This window comes from Artemia sp. Qi Xiang Cuo, chromosome 12 (assembly GCF_049724085.1).
Source record: "Artemia sp. Qi Xiang Cuo chromosome 12, ASM4972408v1, whole genome shotgun sequence".
In the NCBI taxonomy this organism is placed as follows: Eukaryota; Metazoa; Arthropoda; class Branchiopoda; order Anostraca; family Artemiidae; genus Artemia; species Artemia sp. Qi Xiang Cuo.
The window spans coordinates 33,966,456-33,980,931 of NC_142805.1; the positions used below are offsets into that span (position 1 = coordinate 33,966,456).

A 14,476-nucleotide genomic window follows, 5' to 3' on the forward strand; every position below is an offset into this window, starting at 1 on the left:
CCTTGACAGTTCCATGAATCAAGATAAAAAAATTTAACTAACTGTTTATTACTATAATACTAGACGGATGAGTATTTAAGATAAGTATAATGAAGGATCTTCGTGCCGCACATTATTTCAATAATTAAAATAAATATTTGATATTTTCATCACTTCTAATATATTTTTTGTTTCAAAAATCACCCAAATACTTTTTTTTACATTTGTAAAGATCGTCTAAGCGATCTCAAGCCGACTATATTCTATAATCTGGTTGTTAGAGGAGGTCTATTATAAACTGTAGAGCCTTTAGAGGCGTTACCACTGGCTACGGAGATACGGTCCGACAAAACACTAGTGAAGCTTTTCCAAGCCCTCAAACTAGCAGCGCAAAACAGAGTTATCCCTCCCCCCTCCAAAGATAAGATACAGGACAACTCAAATACAGACAAATCCTGGAACAACTTCACTTAGAGTTTTCTAATCGGTTCAGCGTCCTGGCTTGGGAAGGGACAAAAGAACAGTGAGTGACATTGGGGACGAGTGGAGATCAATCGAATATAACATAAAAGAGGCAGCCGAAAAGATCCTCGTGAGAAGAAAATGAAAATGTAAAAAATGGATCTGTGATGAGACCATCAAACAAGCAGAATGGTATCAAACAAGCAGAAAATAGGCAACAATAGTACTTTGTCTGACTTCAAGGATATTTGGAAGCTATGCCACACATCAGCTCACCAAGACCGCAAGAGATATTGGGATCATATGAAAAAAGATATGGAGAAGGCCGCACAGCCCTTAGATTCGAGGAAACTTTACCAGTTTCTCAAAGAACCCTCTTGGGAAAATAAGATGCAACTTCGGAAAAAATCAATGATAGTACCATTCTCACGACTAAGGACGATGTCATAGAAAGATGGAGGTCTCATTTTCAAAAATTACTGACGACATCTGCAGCGACCCTCCTAATAAAACCTTCTAATATCAGCATTATTTAAGCAAATAACAGCAACTCTTCTAACCAGCCTGCTATAGAAGATGTACATAGTCAGCATGGCTTCTATGATGATGTCGATGGTGGACTTACGCAGCCATTATGAAACCCAAGAATCACAAAACCCTATAAATTGGCTTGATCCCAGCGAAAATCTTCAAAGCAGCCCCAAGCCAAGCTCCAAGACATCAGGATCTTTCCAATTCAGTTTTGACGCAAGAATCATTCCCACAAGAATGGCGAAACTTAGTTGTCGTCCCTGTATTAAAAAGAGAGGAAAGAACTGAAATCAAAGTCCACCAGATTATATTCCTAATTAGCATAGCTACTGTTCACCTAAATCTCTTCAGATTTGCAAGAAACTCGACAAACAAACCCAATCAAAGGGAGCCCCGATTTCAGCATCACCAATTGGAACTACGAGGAAGAGGTCTCACTGCTGGGTGGTTCTTGCCTGAAAATGACGGACATGATCCAGAAAGTATATGTACCAGCTGTTCCTATGGGATGGAAGATCACTATACAAAAATACCAGAACTGGAGACCAAAGATGATCTTTTCTCACCTCTAACACTGAATCACAGCCAGATTGAGTAAGTAGAAAAATTTAAAAAGCTTGATTAGATTATGGACGTTAATGATGGATGCTGTGATGAAATCAGCGCTTGCATGTCAGCAACCTCCTTGATCTTTTCACAACTGCGAGGACCGCTCTGGAAAAGGAGAAAGATTACTATTAAGGAAAAATGCTGAGTTATGAATTCGTTGTTCGCTTCGTCATCCTAAGGGTATGCGAACCATGGACAATAAAATCTTCTGAAATTCAGGCTCTAAGAATGTCCGACCACAAGCGCATAAGGCACATATTAAGACTGAATCTACGCGACCAAGTCCGACCGAAATAATAATACAATGTTGCGGATAGAAGTTTAACCCAGAATCCATCATTCCTTGCTACCGTCTCTTTTGGTTTGGCCATGGCAATCTTAGGTCTGATAGTTCCTTTGTTTCTAAGGCACTTTGTTGAAAACTGTTCCAAGCTATTAAAAAGGCGTGGAGGTCAGTCAAAATCCTGGATAAACATCATCAAGTCCAACCTCGAACCCATTGGTGGGTTCAGACGACACGGCTGACAATGGGACCCCTCCTTGCTTGAAATCGCTACTCCTTTGACCTTTGATCGAACCCAATGGAATGTGACTGTCTGACACATCTTAGTGCCAAGGAGAAATGTAAAACTTGTGTCTTGATTCAAGTACAAGTTAGTAAGTACAAATGCTTTTTTTAGACAGGGAAGGAAGTGTAATTTCTGCGGTTTATCATTTTCTGGTAAATCTACATGCATAAACCAAAGTGGATTTGAAACGATTAGTTAGAAATGAACTTTCTTCTGTTCGCGAACATTCAAAAATAATAATGAACAGTTAAGCAAGTAATCTTTATTAAATTTTATCCAAAAATTGTAAGTATCAAAAAGGAAAAGGAAAAAGTAAGAAAGTCTCCTATGAGCAATTTAATATGTTTCTACACAAATAATTCCTTTTTCTATGTTCAAAAAATTTTCAAAATAAATATTTTTTTTGGTGCGACATATAGGTTATAAATTTTTGGCAGATATATTTTGTAAAAATGGATATCATTAAGGAAAAACACAAACATCCATCTTAAAATATAAATGACGTTGAAGGAATATACACAATCAAATTTGACTCTTCAAACAAGTTCAGACTCTTGACAATCAAATTTCAAAAGAAAGATTCAGGAGGGTTGGAGCCTCTCTCACACTTGACCTAGCCCTGGAAAAATATTAAAGAGAACAGAAATTACTTTGTTGCAGTGAAATGAAAGCGTGACGGTACATACAAAAACGAGAAAAAGCTGTCCTACAGATAAGGGGAGCTGCCGCCACCTCAGCTCCCTAGCTCTAAGCAGTATGTTTGACTAGTACCTTCACAAAATTATGCTGAAAACAAAAACTACATTCAATTGGTTATTATAATCGCTTCATTTGTTGATTGCCCTTCACAAAATTTAGACCAAACATTTTATTACTTAAAGCAAATACATTTCAATGAATCATTTTTCTTCGAAACACTGGAATACAAAATGGACAAACTTTATGCTGTATTTCTCTTGTTCTAGAGCTAGGGTGTTCATTTTAAAAAGCAGGACAATTAAGAAGGCATGAAGCCCCGTTAACACGATCAGTTAACACGAACGTTTGACGTAAGGGTGGCGACTATTGAGTTACAAACAACTGGTTCAAAGGCAGCGGAGAGGGAGAGTTTGGAACGAGAATATTAGTAAAGTGAGTAATACTTTTTTTAGTAAGTCAGTGAAAAAATTTCTATATATTTTTTTTTATTAAATGTGGCACCGTGTTTGTTTCCTAAATTCAAGAATCATAGGAAGAGCAGTAGCACTGCCTAAGTAAAGAACAATATGGGCACTGTGTATTATTATTTTATTTTTTTTTTAGACCATGGCACTTCGTATAGAAGAAGTTGTCGCAGAAACTTGGAAAGGGACTCATTCGATTGGAAATTGAAAGGGCTAGTGCGCTTTTTAGTAGTTAAAAGTGATTGAAAGGCAACCTCCCCCCCCACCGACCATCATTTCCCAAAACACATCCAATCAAAGTGTTGAGACAGCCATTTCGTTCAGCGGAGTTGAATGGTCCAGTAACTCTGTCTATGGGTGTTACAATTCCTCCCTCCCCAAACATCCCTCAGGGCAAGGGCTATAGGTTACAATAGTTGCCCATTGTTAACATTTAAGATTTTTATAGAAAGGGTCGCCGTATAAACTTTGAATATGACTAATTCAATAGGAAATCAGAAGTCTTAGTGCCTTTTTTAAGAATCAAAAGTGATATGAGGGCAACTAGCCCCCCCCCCCTTATGTCTTAATTTCCCCAAATACATTCGATAGAAAGTTTGAGATAGCCAAAGTTTTTTTTTAATTAATGTCTGTTCGTTTTATATTTATATAGTCTTTTCAGGTAAAAATAAAATAATAATTTAAATCTTTTGGTTTTTTTTAATACTTTGTATTTTTGCTTTCTATTTGTGGGCTGGAGAAAAATTTTCAGCAATTTATAACAACATGCACCCTTTTAAAAATCTGGACACAAATAGTCGTGTTTAATTTAGTTGATCTGAAATAGAAAACTTGATACCATTCGGAAAAAAATCTGTTTACTTTCTTTGATTAATTAAAAAAGCTTTTTCCACAAAATAAGTTTTTCAAAGAAAAGTAAAGAACTCCACTAAAGAAAAAATGAGCAAAAATCAAATCAAATAATCTACCAAGCGTGAAACTACCACAAATCAGCATCGATAAATAAATGAAGCCCAAAACGGAGAGAAAGTACAATAAATTACCGAGTCAAGTTCAAAAGGAGTAGAACTTAATATAATATGGGCTCAAAACCCCTATGCTTTCCCAAGGCCAGAAAAAAATTTGCACTTTACTGAAAAAAATATAAATGTTTTTACTTTTACAACTTTAATAAATCAAATAATATTAACATTTTGATTATTAAATATCAGTATATGTATATTAGACTGACAATGGACATTCATTTGTATTTTTTCAGTAAAGTGCAAATTTTGTTCTGGCCTAGGGAAGGCACAGGGGTTTTGAGCCCTACTCATGCTAATTTCTGCTTGTTTTGAGTTTGACTCGGTTATTTATTGTAATTTCTGTTCGTTTTGGGTTTTTATTAATTTAACGATGTTGATTTGTGGTAGTTTTACGCTTGGTAGATTTTTTTATTTTATTTTTGCAAATTTTTTGTTTAATGGAGTTCTTTACTTTTCCTTGAAAAACTTATTTTGTGGAAAAAGTTTTTTAATTAATTTCGGTTCGTTTTATATTGACATAGTCTTTTCAGGGAAAAAGAAAATAATACTTTTTGCTATTAATAATAATACTGCTATTTGTATGCTGGATAAAAATTTTCAGCAATTTTTAACAACATATACCCTTTTAAAAATCTGGGCCCAAATAGTACTGTTTAATTTAGTTTCATACCTCCTTTAGTTGACCTTAAATGGAAAACTTGATACTATTCGCAAAAAAATCGGTTTACTTTCTTTGATAGCTTGGATATACTTACGCTATTTTGATTTGGTTAAATTTTAAGAGCAGAAGCAGCCCCGAAATTTTGAACATAATACCCTCAGTCTTTCTTGGGATACTGCTGAGATGCCTTATTGGGAATTAGCATTAACACAAGGCATTTTGATTTAATCTTAAGGCAGCATTTATTTTTTAAACAAAAGGGGCAATTGGTGGGGTGGGGGTGGTAGTGGAAGGGGGACTAGTTACCTTCCAATCACTGTTAACAATTAAAAAGGGCGTCAGCCCTTTTTATTTTCGACCGAATGAGCCCTTTTCGAAGTTCCCACGACAACTCCTTTGATACGAAGTGCCCTGGTCTAAACAACAATAAAAAATAATACATTATACCCACATCGATCTTTACTATAAAAATGTCAACCCTTCCAATCAGTTTCGACTATTAAAAAGGGCACCAGGCCTTTCGATTTCCAATCAAATGAGCCCTTTTTGAAACGACAACACTTTCTATAAACACCTTATATGCCCCCAGGGTATAAATTGCAACCCTTACCCTAAGGGTTGTTAGGGTGGTTGTCATCCTCTAAGACCTAATTTCCAGAACTTTCAACTACGTTAAACAAAATGGCTATCTCAAAATTTTGATTGGATGTGTTTGGGGAAATTCTGGGAATGAGAGGGGCGGTAGACGCTCTCCAATCACTTTAAACTAATAAAAATGGCTCTAGCCCTTTCAATTTCCGATCAAATGAGCCCCTTTGAAGTTTCTACGACAAAACTTTCAATAAAAAACTTATATGCCCCCAATGCATAACTTATAACCCTTGCCCTTAGTGTTGGGGGGGCTGGCATTCTCAAAGACCTAATTTTCAGAACTTTCTACTACGTTGAACAAAATGGCTATCTGAAAATTTTTATTGAATGTGTTTGGAGGAATGATGGGCGTGAGAGGGGGGTTAGTTACCCTCCAATCAGTTTTGTCTATTGCAAAGGGCACTAGCCCTCTCAATTTCCAATTGAATGAGCCCCTTTTAAAGTTTTAGGACAACTCTCTCTATAAAAACCTTATTTGTCCCCAGGGTAGAACTTACAACCTTTGCCCTTGGGGTTCTGGGGGGTTTGTCATCCTCAAATACATAATTTCCAGAACTTTCAACTACGTTAAACAAAATGGCTATCTCTAAACTTTGATTGAATGTTTTTGGGAAAATAGTGGGCGTGAGAGGGGGGTTAATTACTCTCCACTCACTTTCGTCTATCAAGAAGGGCAATTTCAATTTCCAATCAAATGAGCCCTTTTTGAAACGACAACACTTTCTATAAACACCTTATATGCCTCCAGGGCAAAAATTACAACCCTTGCCCTAAGGTCTGTTAGGGTGGTTGTCATCCTCTAAGACCGAATTTCCAGAACTTTCAACTACGTTAAACAAAATGGCTATCTCAAAATTTTGATTGGATGTGTTTGGGGAAATTCTGGGAATGAGAGGGGCGGTAGACGCTCTCCAATCACTTTAAACTAATAAAAATGGCTCTAGCCCTTTCAATTTCCGATCAAATGAGCCCCTTTGAAGTTTCTACGACAAAACTTTCAATAAAAAACTTATATGCCCCCAATGCATAACTTATAACCCTTGCCCTTAGTGTTGGGGGGGCTGGCATTCTCAAAGACCTAATTTTCAGAACTTTCTACTACGTTGAACAAAATGGCTATCTGAAAATTTTTATTGAATGTGTTTGGAGGAATGATGGGCGTGAGAGGGGGGTTAGTTACCCTCCAATCAGTTTTGTCTATTGCAAAGGGCACTAGCCCTCTCAATTTCCAATTGAATGAGCCCCTTTTAAAGTTTTACGACAACTCTCTCTATAAAAACCTTATTTGTCCCCAGGGTAGAACTTACAACCTTTGCCCTTGGGGTTCTGGGGGGTTTGTCATCCTTAAATACTTAATTTCCAGAACTTTCAACTACGTTGAACAAAATGGCTATCTCTAAACTTTGATTTTTTTGGGGAAATGGTGGGCGTAAGAGGGGGGTTAATTACTCTCCACTCACTTTCGTCTATCAAGAAGGGCAATTCCAATTTCCAATCAAATGAGCCCTTTTTGAAATTTCTATAACAACTTTCTATATAAACTTTATATCCCCCCAGGGCATAACTTACAACCCTTGCACTGAGGGCTCTGAGGGGGTTATCATCCTAAAAGACCTAATTTAAAGACCTTTCAACTAAGTTGAACAAAATGCCTATCTGAAAATTTTGATTGGATGTGTTTAGGAAAATGGTGGGCGTGAGAGGGGCGTTAGTCGCTCTCCAATCACTTTCAACTATTAAAAAAGGCACTAGCCCTTTCAATTTCCAATTGAATGAACCCTTTCGAAGTTTCTACGCTTTCAAAAGAAACCTTATATGCCCCCAGGGCATAACTAACAACCCGTGCCCTGAGGGCTGTGTGGGGGGGGAGGGGGGTTGTCCTCCTTAAATACCAAGTTTCCAAAACTTTCAACTGCGTAAAATAAAATGGCTATCTAAAATATTGATTGGATGTGTTTGGGGAAAAGATGGGCGTGAGAGGGGGGTTAGTTGCTCTCAAATCATTTTCGACTATTAAAAAGGGCACTAGCCCTTTGAATTTCCAATCAAATGAGCCCTTTTTGAAGTTTCTACGACAAAGATTTCAATAAAAACTTATATGCCCTCAGGGCATAACTTATAACCCTTGCCCTGAAGATTCTGGGGGGAGTCTCCTGCTCAAAAGTATAATTTCCTGAACTTGAAACTGCGTGGAACAAAATGGCTATCTCAAAATTTTGATTAGATGTGTTTGGGGAAATGTCGTTGGCGTTGAAGGGGATTTAGTTGCCTTCCAATTACTTTCGACTATTAAAAAAGGCACTAGCCATTTCGATTTCAATTCGAATGAGCCCCATTTGAAGAATCTATGACAACGCGTTCTATAAAAATATTTATTCGCCCCCAGGGCATAAATTACAACCCTTGCCCTGAGGGCTTTGGGGGGTGGGGGGTTCATCCTCAAATACCCAATTTCCAGAAATTAAAACTGCGTTGAATATAACGAGTATTTAAAAATTTTGATTGACTGTGTTTGGAGAAAAGGTGGGCGTGGAAGGGGTGCTAGTTGCCTTCCAATCGCTTTCGAATATTAAAAGGGGCACAAGCCACTCCAATTTCCAATTGAATGAGCCCTTTTCGAAGTTTCTACGACAACTTTTTCGATACGAAGTACCCTGCTCAAAAGGAAAAACTCACACATAATACATTGTGCCAAAATTGTTCTTATATACCCTCAGGGCATAACTTAAGACCCTTGCCCCGAGGGTTGTGGGGGAGTATCCTCCTCAGAAACAGATTTTGTACCTGGAAATCAACTACGCTGAACAAAATAGCTATATAAAATTTTGATTGGATGTGTTTGGGGGAATGATGGGTGGGGGGGGGGGGGGGCTAGTTGCCCTCCAATTAATTTCGACTATTAAAAATGGCACTAGCCCTTCAAATTTCCAATCAAATTTCCAAGTTTCTATGACAACGCCTTCTATAACAGCCTTACATGCCCCCAGGGCATAATTTACAACCCTTGCCCTGAAGGATGTGGGGGAGTGTCCTCCTCAATAACCTAAGAGCTATCTGGAAATCAACTACGCTGAACAAAATGGCTATCTCAAAATTTTGATTGGATGAGTTTGGGGGAATGATGGGCGTGGCGGGGGCTAGTTGCCCTCCAATCACTTTCGACTATTAAAAAGGACACTAGCCACTCCAATTTCCAATCGAATGAGCCTTTTTCGGAGTTTCTACGACAACTCCTTCGATACGAAGTGTCTGGGTATGGAGGAAAAAAATAATAATACATTGTGCCCACATCGGCAGCGCGATCGCGCTGCCTATGATTTATCCAACAACTTTCTATATAAACCTTATATGCCCCCAGGGCATAACCCTTTGAATTTCCAATCGAATGAGCCTTTTTTAAAGTTTCTACGACAACGCCTTCTATAAAAACCTTATATGCCCCCTGGGCATAACTTAAAACCCTTGCCCCGAGGGTTGTGGGGGAGTTGAACATATTTTCTATCTGGAAATCAACTACGCTGAACAAAATGACTACCTCAAAATTTTTATGGATGTGTTTCGGGAAATGGTGGGCGCGGAAGGAGTGCTAGTTGCCTTCCAATCACTTTCGACTATTAAAAAGGGCACAAGCCACTCCAATTTCCAATTGAACAAGCCCTTTTCAAAGTTTCTACGACAACTTCTTCGATACGAAGTGCCCTGCTCTAAAGGAAATAAATAATGAATTGTGGCAACAACGTTCTTATATACCCTCAGGGCATAACTCAAAACCCTTGCCCCGAGGGTTGTGGGGGAGTGTCCTCCTCAAAAACATATTTTCTATCTGGAAATCAACTACGCTGAACAAAATAGCTATCTCAAAATTTATATTGGATGTGTTTGGGGGAATGATGGGATTGGGGGGGGGGCGGGAGGCTAGTTGCCCTCTAATCACTTTCGACTATTAAAAAGAGCACTAGCCACTCAAATTTCCAATCGAATGAGCCCTTTTCAAAGTATCTACGACAACTCATTCGATACGAAGTGCCCGGGTATGGATAAAAGAATAATACATCGTGCCAACATCGTTCTTTACTTAGGCAGCTCTATTGCGCTGCCTATGATAGTTTGGATACACTTACGCTATTTTGATTTCTTTATATTTTAAGAGCAGAAGTAGCCCCGAAATTTTGAACATAATACCCTCGGTCGTTCTTGGGATACTACTGAGATGCTTTATTGGGAATTATTATTAATAGAGTGCATTTTGATTTAATCTTAGGGCTACATTTTGTTTTTGTACATAATGGACAAATGGGAGGGTGGGCGTCGGAGGGGGACTAATTGCCCTCCAATAGCCTTTGACTATTAAAAAGGGCATTAGCCCTTTCTATTTTCAATCGAATGAGCCCTTTTTGAAGTTCTTACAACAACTCCTTCGATACGAAGTGCCCTGGTCTAAACAAACAAAAAAAAAAAAAATAATAATGAGACATTGTACCCACATCGATCTTTACTAAAAAAATATCAAGCCTTCGAATAATTTTCGTCTATTTTACAACCCTTACCCTGAAAGCTGTGGGAGAGTTTCCTCCTCAAAATCATAATTTCTATCTGAAAATCAACTACGCTGAACAAAATGGCTATCTCAAAATTTTGATTGGATGTTTTTCGGGAAATGGTGGGCGTGGATGGGGTTTTAGTTGCCTTCCAATCACTTTCGACTATTAAAAAGGACAGAAGCCACTCCAATTTCCAATTGAATGAGCCCTTTCCGAAGTTTCTACGATAACTTTTTCAATACGATGTACCCTGCTCTAAAGGAAAAAAACTCATAAATAATACATTGTGCCAAAATCGTTCTTATATGCCCTCAGGGCATAACTTAAAACCCTTGCCCCGAGGGTTGTGAGGAAGTGTCCTCCTCAAAAACATATTTTTTGTATCTGGAAATCAACTACGCTGAACAAAATGGCTATTTAAAAATTTTGATTGGATATGTTTGGGGGAATGATGGGCATGGAGGAAAGGCCTAGTTGCCCTCCAATCAGTTTCGACAATTAAAACGGCACTAGCCGCTCCAATTTCCAATTGAATTAGCCCTTTTCGAAGTTTCTACGACAACTCCTTCGATACGAAGTGCCCTGGTATGGAAAAAAAAATAATACATTGTGCCAACATCGTTCTTTACTTTTTTTACAATCTTCTATTAAGAATGGCACTAGAACTTTGAATTTCCAATCGAATGAGCCCTTTTTGAAGTTTCTACGACAAAGATTTCAATAAAAACTTATATGCCCTCAGGGCATAACTTATAACCCTTGCTCTGAAGATTCTGGGGGGAGTCTCCTGCTCAAAAGTATAATTTCCTGAACTTGAAACTACGTGGAACAAAATGGTTATTTCAAAATTTTGATTTGATGTGTTTGGGGAAATGGCGTGGGCGTGGAAGGGGTTTTAGTTGCCTTCCAATTACTTCCGACTATTAAAAAGGGCACTAGCCATTTCAATTTCCAATCGAATGAGCCCTATTTGAAGTTTCTTCGACAGCACGTTCTATAAAAACCTTATGTGCCCCCAGGGCATAACTTACAACCTTTCTCCTGAGGGCTGTACCGGGGGTTTGGCATCCTCAAAGACCTAATTTCCAGAAATTAAAACTAAGTTGAATAAAATGGCTATCTAAAAATTTAGTTGGATGTGTTTGGGGAAAAGGTGGGCATGATAGGGGGGTTAGTTGCCCTCAAATCACTTTCGACTATTAAAAAGGGCACTAGCCCTTGGAATATCCAATCGAAAGGGCCTTTCTTGAAGTTTCTACGACAACGCCTTCTATAAAAACATTATATGCCTCCAGGACATAACTTAAAACCCTTGCCCTGATGGCTGTGGGGGAGTGTCCTCCTCAAAGCCATAATTTCTTTCTGGAAATCAACTACGCTGAACAAAATGGCTATCTCAAAATTTTGATTGAATGTGTTTCGGGAAATGGATGGCGTGGAAGGGGTGTTAGTCGCCTTCCAATCACTTTCGACTATTAAAAGGAGCAAAGCTTTCAAGTTTCTACGGCAAAGCTTTCAATAAAAACCTTATACTGCCCCCGAGACATAACTTACAGCCCATATCCTGAGGGCTGCGTGGGAATGTCTTCCTCAAAGATATAATTTCCAAACCTTTCAACTACTTTGAACAAAATGGCGATCTCAAAATTTTTATTGGATGTGTTCGTATAAATTGTGGGCGTGGAAGGGGTGTTAGTTGCCTTCCAATCACTTTTGACTTTTAAAAAAGGCACTAGTCATTTCATTTTCTTATCAAATGAGCCCTTTTTGAACTTTCTACGACGACACTTTCTATAAAGACCTTATATGCCCCCAGGGCATAACTTACAACCCTTGCCCAGACAGCTGTGGGGGCGGTGATCTCAAAATTTTGATTGGATGTGTTCGTATAAATTTTGGGCGTGGAAGGGGTGTTAGTTGTCTTACAATCACTTTCGACTTTTAAAAAGGGCAATAGCCATTTCAATTTCCAATCAAATGAGCCCTTTTTGAAGTTTCTACGACAATACTTTCTATAAAGACTGTATGTCCCCCCAGGGCATAGCTTACAACCCTTTCTCTGAGGGCTGGGGGGGGTTGTCATCCTTTCCATAAAAACCTCATACTGCCACCAGGGCATAGCTTACAACCCTTATCCTGAGGGCTGTGTGGGAATGTCTCCCTAAAAGATATAATTACCGGACCTTTCAACTACTTTGAACAAAATGGCAATCTCAAAATTTAGACTGGATATGTTCGGATAAATTGTAGGCGTGGAAGGGGTGTTAGTTGCCTTCGAATCACTTTCGACTATTAAAAAGGGCACAATCCATATCAATTTCAAATCAAATGAGCCCCTTTTGAAGTTTCTAAGACAACGCTTTCTATAAAGACCGTGTATGCCATCAGGGCATAACTTAAAACCCTTGCCATGACGGCCCCCTCAGAGCGCTCAAGGCTCTGAGGGGGTTGTCATTCTCAAAGACATTATTTCCGGACCTTTCAACTACGTTTAATAAAATGGTTATTTCCAAATTGGATGTGTTTGGATTTGTTTGGGGATATGGTGGACGTGAGAGAGGGGTTACTTGCCCTCCAATCACTTTCAACTATTGAAAAGGGCATTAGTCGTTTCAACTTCCAATCGAATGATATCTTTTTGAATTTTCTACGACAACGCTTTCTATAAAAAAAAGTCTTATATGCCCCCAGGGCATAACTTACAACCCTTGCCCTGAGGGCTCTGAGGGGCTTATGATCCACAAAGACCTAACTACGTTGAACATAATGGGTATATAAAAATTTTGATTAGATGTGTTTGGGGAAAAGGTAGGCGTGAAAGGGGGGTTAGTTGCCCTCAAATCCTTTTCTACAATTAAAAAGGGCACTACCCCTTGAATTTCCAATCGTATGAGCCCTTTTTCAAGTTTGTACAACAAAGCTTTCAATAAAAACCTTATACTGCCCCCAGGACATAACTTACAACCCTTATCCTGAGGACTTCGTGGAAATGTCTTCCTCAAAGATATAATTTCCAGACCTTTCAAGTACTTTGAATAAAATGGCAATCTCAAAATTTTGATTGGATGTGTTCGGATTTGATTGGATGTGTTGTTAGTTGCCTTCCAATCACTTTTGACTATTAAAAAGGGCACTAGCCATTTCAATTTCCAAATAAATGAGCTCTTTTTGAAGTTTCTACGGCAATTCTTTGTATACAAACCGTATATGCCCTCATGGCATAACTTACAACCATTGCCCTGACGGCTGTGGGGGGGGAGGCGGTTGGGGTGGGGGTGTCATCCTCAAAAACCTAATTTCATGAACTTTCAACTACACTGAACAAAATGCTAATCTGAAAATTTTGATTGGATGTGTTTGGAGAAAACTTGGGCGTGAGACGGGGGTTAGTTACCCTCCCATCACTTTCGATTATTAAAAAGGGCACTAGCCCTTTGAATTTCCAATCAAATTAGCAGTTTTTGAAGTTTCTGCGACAATGCTTTCTGTTAAAACCTTATATGCCCCCAAGGCATAGCTTACAACCCTTTCTCTGAGGGCTGGAGGGGGGGGGGATTGTCATCCTCATAGACCTAATTTACAGATTTTTCAACTACGTTGAAGAAAATTGCTATCTAAAAATTTTGACTGGATGTGTTTGGGGAAAAGGTGGGCGTGAGAGGGGGGTTAGTTGCCCTCTAATCACTTACGACTATTGAAAACGGTACTAGCCCTTTTAATTTTCAATCGAATGATCCCTTTTTGAAGTTTCTACGACAACGCTTTCTATAAAAACCGTATATAACCCAGGGGACAATTTACTACCCTTGCCCTGATGGCTATGAGGGGGTTGTCATCCTCAAAGACAAAATTTCCATACCTTTCAACTACGTTGAACAAAATGATTATCTCAAAATTTTTATTGGATGTATTTGGGGAAATGGTGGGTGTGAGCGGGGGGTTACTTGCCCTCCAATCACTTTCTACTATTAAAAGGGGCATTAGCCGTTGCAATTTCCAATCGAATTATTCCTTTTTGAATTTTCTATGACAACGCTTTCTATAAAAAAAAACCTTATATTCACCCAGGGCATAACTTGCAACCCTTGCCCTGAGGGCTGTGGGGGGAGTGTCATCCTCAAAATATAATTTCCGGAATTTTTAACTACGTCGAACAAAATGGCTATCTCAAAATTTTGATTGGGTGTGTTTGTGGAAATGGTGGGCGTGAGAGGGGTGTCGGTTATCCTTCAATCACTTTCGATTAATAAAAAGGGCACAAGCCCTTCTAATTTCCAATCGAATG

General features: G+C 38.7%; 1 protein-coding gene across 2 annotated transcripts in view; it reads right to left on the reverse strand.

The window, feature by feature from the left end:
- Smyd4-3 (SET and MYND domain containing, class 4, member 3) overlaps nucleotides 1-14,476 on the reverse strand; it is a 90,818-nt gene that overhangs the window by 27,934 nt on the left and 48,408 nt on the right. The window lies entirely within an intron of this gene.